The sequence below is a fragment of the Lolium perenne genome, chromosome 1 (genome assembly GCF_019359855.2).
Source record: "Lolium perenne isolate Kyuss_39 chromosome 1, Kyuss_2.0, whole genome shotgun sequence".
Taxonomy (NCBI): Eukaryota; Viridiplantae; Streptophyta; class Magnoliopsida; order Poales; family Poaceae; genus Lolium; species Lolium perenne.
In genome coordinates, this window is record NC_067244.2 from 116851883 (window position 1) to 116860844 (window position 8962).

The window sequence follows — 8962 nt, forward strand, 5'->3', positions numbered from 1 at the left end:
GAGTCTATCCCGGATCACCTCGATGACTTCTTGTCTCTCCTTGATGTAGTCTGTTGTAAACTCCTTGTTTTCTCCGGTTTCAAACCAACAAATTGGTGATCGACACTTCCTTCCATACAATGCTTCGTACGGTGCCATCTGGATGCTACTCTGATAACTATTGTTATATGAGAATTCCGCTAAAGGTAAATGGTCCTCCCATGAGCCTCCAAAGTTCAGAGCACAAGCTCTAAGCATGTCCTCTAGTATCTGATTGGTTCTTTCGGTTTGTCCTCCGGTTTGTGGATGATATGCTGTACTAAAATCCAACTTGGATCCCAAAGCTTCTTGGAGTTGTTTCCAAAATGCTGATGTGAAAATTGAACCTCTATCTGAGACTATTTTCTTTGGTACTCCATGCTTACTCACAATCTCCTTCACATATATATCCACAAGCTTCTCTGCAGTATCCTTTGTATTTACGGCTATGAAATGAGCACTCTTGGTAAGCCTGTCCACTATTACCCATATCATATCCTTCTTTTTACTAGTCATTGGTAGACCAGTGACAAAATCCATTCCGATTTCATCCCATTTCCATTCCGGTATCTCTAGTGGTTTGAGTAATCCAGTAGGACTCTGATGTTCTGCCTTCACTCGTTGACATGTATGACATTCCGAGACATATTGGGCTATCTCTCTTTTCATGTTGTTCCACAAGAACATCTCCTTCAAATCCATATACATCTTAGTACTTCCCGGATGTATTGAATAAGGGGTTTCATGTGCTTCCTTTAATATGATTGACTTCACTTCTGGATCTTCCGGTACACATATCCTTTTCTGGAAGTATAATGAATCAAAATCCCCTAGATGGAATTTCGATGGTTTTCCTTCTCCAATCCTCTTGATTTCTTCTTGGATGAACAAATCATCCGCTTGTTTTCGGATAATCTCATACTTCAAATCTGAGTACATCTCATCCATAATCTTCATGGTTGCTATACTTCCCTTAACATCACCTTGAATAAACAAAATCTGAGCATCCTCTAACTCTTTCCGAAGTTCCTTTGGAATCTCCCATTCCGTAGGTTGATTCTCCGTACTCTTCCTACTTAGGGCATCTGCTACTACATTAGCCTTGCCTGGTGTATAGTTGATTGTAAGGTCGTAATCCTTAATCAATTCTAACCATCTCTTCTGTCTCATGTTTAATTCCTTCTGAGTGAAGAAATATTTCAAACTTTTATGAACGGTGTATAACTCACACTTGGATCCATATAGAAATTTTCTCCAACTCTTCAAAGCATACACAACTGCCGCTAACTCTAGATCATGTACTGGGTAGTTGTGCTCATGTGGTTTCAACTGCCTTGATCCATAAGCTATTACCTTCCGATCTTGCATAAGAACACATCCAAGTCCATTCTTGGAAGCATCACAATACACCGTGTAATCCTTTCCAGGTTCAGGAACTGCTAACACCGGTGTTGTGGTTAACTTATCTTTGAGTGTTTGGAAGCTAGCTTCACACACTCATCAGTCCACTCAAATGGAGTATTTTTCTTGAGTAACTTGGTCATTGGTCCTGCAATCTTCGAAAATCCCTCTATGAATCTCCGATAATAGCCTGCCATACCAAGAAATCCTCGTATCTCCTTAGCATTTTTAGGTGATTTCCATTCCAATACGGACTGAACCTTGCTTGGATTCACCGCTATGCCTTCTTTGGTTATGACATGTCCAAGAAATTCAACACTATCTAACCAAAATTTGCACTTGCTAAACTTTGCATATAGCTGATGTTCTCTTAAATTTTGCAGAACTATCTTCAAATGCTTGGCATGTTCTTCTTTATCCTTGGAATAGATTAGAATATCATCTATGAACACTATCACAAACTTGTCCAAGTACTTCATGAATATCTTGTTCATCAAATTCATGAAAATTGCTGGTGCATTTGTTAGTCCAAATGGTACAACCAAGTATTCATGGTGTCCATACCTTGATACGAATGTTGTTTTTGGTACATCCTCCTTCTTGATCTTGATTTGATGGTATCCTGACCTTAAATCTATCTTCGAGAAGACTCCAGCTCCTTGAACTTGATCAAAAAGGTCTTGGATTCTAGGTAAAGGATATTTGTTCTTGATAGTTACATTGTTCAGATTTCGGTAATCTCCACACATTCTCTTTCCTCCATCTCTTTTATCCACAAAAATAACTGGTGTACCCCATGGTGACACACTTTCTTGAATGAATCCCTTCTGTTCTAACTCATCAATCTGAGCTTTCAGTTCCACTAATTCCTTTGGCCCCATCTTATATGGTGGTTGAGCTATTGGTGCTGTGCCTGGAATTAGATCGATTGTGAATTCAATCTCCCTATCGGGTGGCATCCCCGGTAGTTCCTTAGGAAATACATCCTGAAACTCATTCACTACAGGAATATCTTCAATTCTCACCTCCTTCAGACTATTGAGTTCCAATCCGATCTCCAACTCACTGTACTTATCTCCTTGGAACACTATTCGACCTCCGATGGAGTTGCGAAGTGATACTGTTTTGTCTCCACAGTTAATCACCGCTCCATTCTCTGTCAACCAATCCATCCCTAGGATGACAGATATGTCCTTCATGGGTATGATGAATAGGTCCGCGAAATACACACAGTCACATATGGTTAGGACTTGTGCTTCTTTCACGTGGGTTACTAAGATCGTTCCCCCGCGGATAGAACAGTTATAGGAGTTTCTAACTTAGAACATCTAAGCCCAAATTTTTCCACAAACTCCAATGCAAGAAATGATGTGGTTGCTCCAGTATCAAATAATACTTTGCCAGGATGAGTAAGAATGCTTAGCGTACCTAAGACTGTTTGATCCGACTCTTCCGCTTGTTCCAAAGATGTGCAATTCAGCTTTCCATAAGGCTTTCCCCTCTTGTTGTTGTTGTTGTTGCGGTTGTTGTTGTTGTTGTTGTTGTTGTTTCCACCTCGTCCTCCAGAGCTCTGTCCGCTCCAAGACGCCTTGTTTGGACAATCCGGCTTGATGTGTCCTTCCTTCCCACAACCATAACAGATGATTCTGGGTTTCTGACAATCCTTCTACAAATGACCCTTTAGGCCACAATTGTTGCGGATGATTTGGCTGATTGGATTCTGACTCTGACCTCCCCGGTTGTATTGGCTACCAGTAGTAGGTCGGTATCGGGGTTTGAAACTCCGATCAGGTGTTGGTTTACTGATTGGGTACTTCCTTGGCTCTATACGAGCCCTCTTCCTCCTGTCCTCTTGGACTTGCCGGTAATCATCCTCGAAAGTGATTGCCGAGTCAATCAGTTCCTGGAATTCGGCAGTCCGTGCCAACCTCAGTTGCATCTTCATGTATGGATTCATGCCTTTCATGAACCGCTTCTTCCTTTTCTCCTCCGTATCTACATCCTCAGGTGCATACCTGGATAGCCTGTTGAAATCCCGAACATACTGCATGATGGGTGCAGTATTCTGTCATAGTTTGTCAAACTCCCTCTTCTTCAGCTCCACCACGCTGTCCGGAACATGAGCATCCCGGAACTTCTTCTTGAACTCCTCCCAGGTGAACACCTTATCTGGAGGGTGTACAGCTACAAGGTTCTCCCACCATGACGCTGCTGGTCCTGACAACAGATAAGTTGTGTATCTAATCTTCTCCTCATCGTTGCAACCAACGGTCTTCAGCTTCCGTTCCGTATCCATAAGCCAATCTTCAGCGTCCATTGGTTCTGGAGCTGATGTAAATGGTAGTGGTCTTGCATTTTGGAAGTCCGATAGAGTTACTCCCTTGCCTTCATTACCCCTATCATTGATGATGTGGGTAAAGAAATCTTGCATGTTCTTGCTCTGGCTTTCCTGGTAACACCTCCTATCTTCCTCCATTGCCCTCATATACTGTTGAAAGTCTGGGTGCATCATTGGGTGTGGTGGTGGTGGTGCATTCTCTGCTCTAGCTGCTGCATCTGCCTCCTCTTTTTCTCTTGTCTCCCGCTCTCTGCGAGCCTCTTCGGTTTCTACTAACGCCATTTCCCCCTAGTCCTGTAACAAAGAGCGATTACTCATAATTACACCATGCAAATGCTTTCTGAGCTCAACTCAATGCCCAGAACTAGTCACACAATGAAATCAAGAAGCAAATCCAAAACAAACATTTATTATGCATATACTTTGTATAATACATAACACACACACAAACTGATATTACATGTGGTATATATAAACCACTTATTTGGCTCAAAGCCCAAGCCAACGGGAATTTAAAATACGTTCTATTACAATACCACCTAGATTACTTTATTCTTCCTTGGAGCTCTACTCCTCGTCATCATAACTCGCCTCCGCGTACATCCCTGGGGTCCATCCGGTACAGCAGTTTGTCTTCCGAACACCGTCCGGAATGAAGGTCCTTCCCGTAGGTATGTAGTCTGAATCGGACGAAGTGTCGAGACAGAGATCTGTCATGCCAAAGTAGCTGGATAAAGACTCATATGTATCCCCAGTGGGATACAGCTCACCTTCTTCTGCCATCCATGGAGGATTCCTATTCACTTGACCCCTCATCTTCTTCTTCTTCTTTTCTTGGTTCCAGAACTCTCACCTACGACGTACTGGGATGTTTTGGGTAATCCCATCTCCAAATCTAAAGAAATGGAGTTGGTATCTTTCTCTTCCTGCCCAAAGCTTTGGTTAACATTCTGGTTAACCGTGCCTCCTTCATCCTCTGATTCACAAGTGATGGGTTCTCCTTCATCTCTAAATGGTTCCCCGAAACGCCAACCAGTCGAATTCTCGATTGGTGACTCCGAGCAGTTTAGGTTCCTGGAATCATCTCCCCCATATCCAGACTCATATGATGCTGACACATGTGGATAGTGTGGGACAAAGTTGGGTGTGAGTGGATCTTTATAGGGACAACTGGTCACTCAAATCTACATAGCTGTCTAGGCTAAAGAAAGGTGTAGTATGTTGTGGTTGTGCCCTCAGATCACGCATCCGAGTTTAGACTTTATCAGGGTCCGTGAACTCAGCTAGCATGTGGTCAATCTCACCTCTCATCTTCATGTGTAAAAGGTACATCGTGGTCAATAAAGACTTACAGCTATCCATGTGTTGTGCTGCAGCTTCAGGACTTCTGCGTGCTAACACCAAATGATTCAGAGTGGGATCCTCATCTTCCTCGGCATGAGGTATATGAGAAAACTCTGAACATAGCAGTTCTACTGACTTGTGCTGACTTATCTCAAGGATTGCCTTGAATAGGCCCATGTGGTAGGCTGTGGTGATGGTTTTGGCTTCTCCGTATGGCATTACACGACTCATCAGCAGTTTTGTCGGTAGTTGGACCGATACTCTGCACTTGGCTAGGATTTCCCCATCATAGTAGGTATACTCGATAACAGGTATCCGTGGGTCACAATGAAGTTCCTTCAGCATCCCACACAGGAGAGCTGTGATTGGTCCATCATAATCACCGAGCCAACCCTCAACCTTCCTCAAAGTCCTCTTAGGAAAAGTGTTCGCCATTATGGCTGTATACAAAAGTAGAATATTAGTAGTGATAATGCATCATAATAGCTATAATAAAGAATTATCGCACTAAAATATATGGTTTTGCTATTCTCAAGTGAATAATCACCATATTTCTAGAGAATCCTTTACTATTTCTACTAGACTCCTACAGGTTTCTTCCCTATACTAGGTTTTTCCAACCTAAGGTCGCAACATTTGCTCTGATACCAGCTGCGGTGACCCAGCATACCACTGCATGTTGTAGTATACAAGTCGTTGATATGATCTTTGTGAAGGGACTTCTTCACAAATTGCCATATCCCTCAGAGTGGTACAACAGAAACATTGCAGGTCATAACACTCCATACATTATTACAAACATTGTCTTAACAAGTTGGTATTCTCACAGGTCCTATGAGAACACCCTAAGATACTACTTAAGTATGATTACAACTCATAACAAATATAAAGAGAGCTCAACAACTTATTTACGTAAGTTCTACGTTGCTCAGCTCTATGATGCTAGGGTATGTCACTACTCCTCCACCTCCGTGTCATCTGGTCCGTAGACTATCCCATAGTCTACTCCTTCCACTCCGCCGGTAAGATCAGGTTCTTCGTAGACCAGCTCGTAACCTCCTTCTGGTGCTCCATCGTTGATGGCCTCCACTTCCGGATCACAGTCTAGCAAGGGTGTCGAAAAAAAGTGAGTACAGGGGTACTCAGCAAGTTCTAAAAGAATAAAAAGGTGTTTGATGCACTAGCTACGACCATTGATCAGGAAATCGCAGGTCAATGCATGTTTTGAAATCATTTCTTCAAAAGGTTGCTTTTATTATGAAAACTATGCCCGTCAGTCTTCACAGGTTGATTAGAACTTCGTGGAGTTCCTTTCTGCCCGCGTTCGCGATTCCCTTCCCGGAACAAGGAGTGACATCCACAATTTGATACACTCTGCAGAGGTGCGTTACTTTTCCCACAAGAGATCTCACCCTTTTTGCCATCCGCAGGGACTTGCCCCCGTTCACACTTCCTTTGGTGTGAGGCCAGGTATAAAGATCCAAGCCCACACCGCCTTCTCCGCGACTGCAAACCCACCCTTTTGTCCAACCGTACACCCCCAGTAGACTTCCCCCGATAATACGGCTTTACTCACGGTGTACTCCGGACAATCCTTCATAGATCGTAGAGCCATCATCACTAATGGATGGGGATTTAAAAGGCTATCCCAACCTACGGCAGTGCCTCCAACACCCCGCTGGCTCTACCAATCCGTTGGCGTGCAGAAGGGAAAAGATACAGCTGGCTTCCCCAGAGCCATTATAGATCTCATGGTCAACGCGGTTTGTACGGCGCTAGAATCACTGGACGGCATTGGTAATTAATCCTAGGGTGATATAACCCATGCAATGGAACCTCCACCATATCAACACATACCATGGTTCCATTGCCAACCACATAGTCATATTCATAGTTGGAAAGTAACATTTTATTTGCGATGCAGGAATGATAAGTATATAGCTTTGCATTAAAGTAATAGAAAATAATCAAGTTGGCATGAGCAAGGGTGAACTTGCCTGTGGACTGCGAGATAGTGCAGTTCAATGCAGTTGATGGAACCTGGACCTCGGGTTCTGTAAGAAGCATTATTGTCCGGTGAGGACAATGTTATAAAATCCAAATAATGCAATCATGGATGTATTATTTTATGTTGAATCCCTTTACCCCGCTGAGTTATAGCAATTTAGGGTTGCGTTTTAAGATTTATGTCTTTGACAGTAACTTGCAATTGATTTAAAAGTATAAACCATTTTAATTCACATAAAGTAACATACTTCAAAGTAAAACTACTTGACTTGGTGATTCCCTTAACCATTCCAAAAATAATTTGAAATCATAGAGTTATCTCTATAGTTTTTGGAATAAAAGGAATATAGTATTTTTCTTGGAAAATACCCTTTTCAATAGAAATGACTTGGAATAGTAGAATTTCATTTTAAAATGTTTGAAAATAAGTATTTGAACTTATTTGAGATTTTTCCTTGAATTTTAAATACAAGGAAATAATAGTTTAAAATTCCAAGTTATTATTTAAATTCTTAAAATTCATAATTTTGAATTTGTTTCATAAATTCTATTTCATATTTTATTCTTGTTAAGATTTATATTTCATTCACTAATCCAATTATTAATGGATTTTTAGAGTTGTATTTTATTTACTAAAAATTGGTGAAATTCTGGCCTTTTCTAAATTGTTAAAAAGACTAAAATGCCCCCTGGCCCCTATTGGGCCAGACCATTTAACTAAAGCCCAGGGACAGCCCATTAAGGCTTGTCCCTTATGGGTCGGTGGCGCCGAACGGCCCACCTCACTCCCTTACTCGGCCCTCTCTCACTCCTTCGTCTCTAACCCTAACCTCCTGCGACGCCCGTGGCGATGGCGTCGCCGCCATGGCCGCCGCCGCGCTCCGGCCATCTCCGAGCTTCCCCGCCATAGCCACCTACCGATTCGGAACCGCCGCGTTCAGATCTACCGATCTGCCCGCGTGGTTTTCCCCTTCTCTTCCCCTCCTGGCGAATCGCCTCCATTCTGGATCTCGGAGAGAATCGCCTCTGGCGATTGATGAACTCCGGCGAGCTCTCGTCCTTGCCAACGATGGGTGCGACCCTGAGGTTGACCTGGCGCGGGTGCTGCTTGTGGTGTTCTGCTACGGTGGTGTTCGTGATCGTGTTCGCCGGCGTAACGTCGGCGCCTACCCTGGATTTGCAGCTGTTAGGGCCGCACGAGCACTGCCTCGCCATGCCCTAGCTTCTGCTTCCAGGCGCGAGTAAGTACTTCACCTCCTCCTTCACTTCTCCATGTCTGTGCACCTCCCTTGCTTCTGTTCTTCTTCCTCCTCATGCTCTGTTGCTCTCTGGTGATCCTGTGATCACACAGAGCTATGCCATAGCTGCTCAATCTTCCTGTGCTTCTATCTACTGCAAGCTCATGGCCAAATTACTAGTTACTGGTACTGACCAGTGTTGCTTTGCTTCCGATTCATGCTTTACTTGCTCATCTGCTGCTCCTAGCATGCTCTGTACTTGCCATGCTCTGCTGTGCTTGCTCAAAAGCTTGCTATACCATGATGTACTGATTATGGCTTGCTTGTGCTTACTGGCATGTCATACTTGCTTGTCTAGGTGTACGGTGATGCATCAGTGACACTTGTGTGTGCAAGTGGTGCTTGTGATATGCTTCTGTGCTTCCTATGCAAGCTAATGATCCATTGGATCATCCTTTGCTTGTTGGCTAGCTTCTCTGTGTAGCTTGACTTGATTCAATTGATCCATTTGATCAATTAAATGTCAGTGATAGCTTACTGATTAATCCTGTGGCTAAGTGATTCAATTTCCTTGTGATGCTGATGCTCAAGCATCACTGTGCTGCTGCTTACTTGT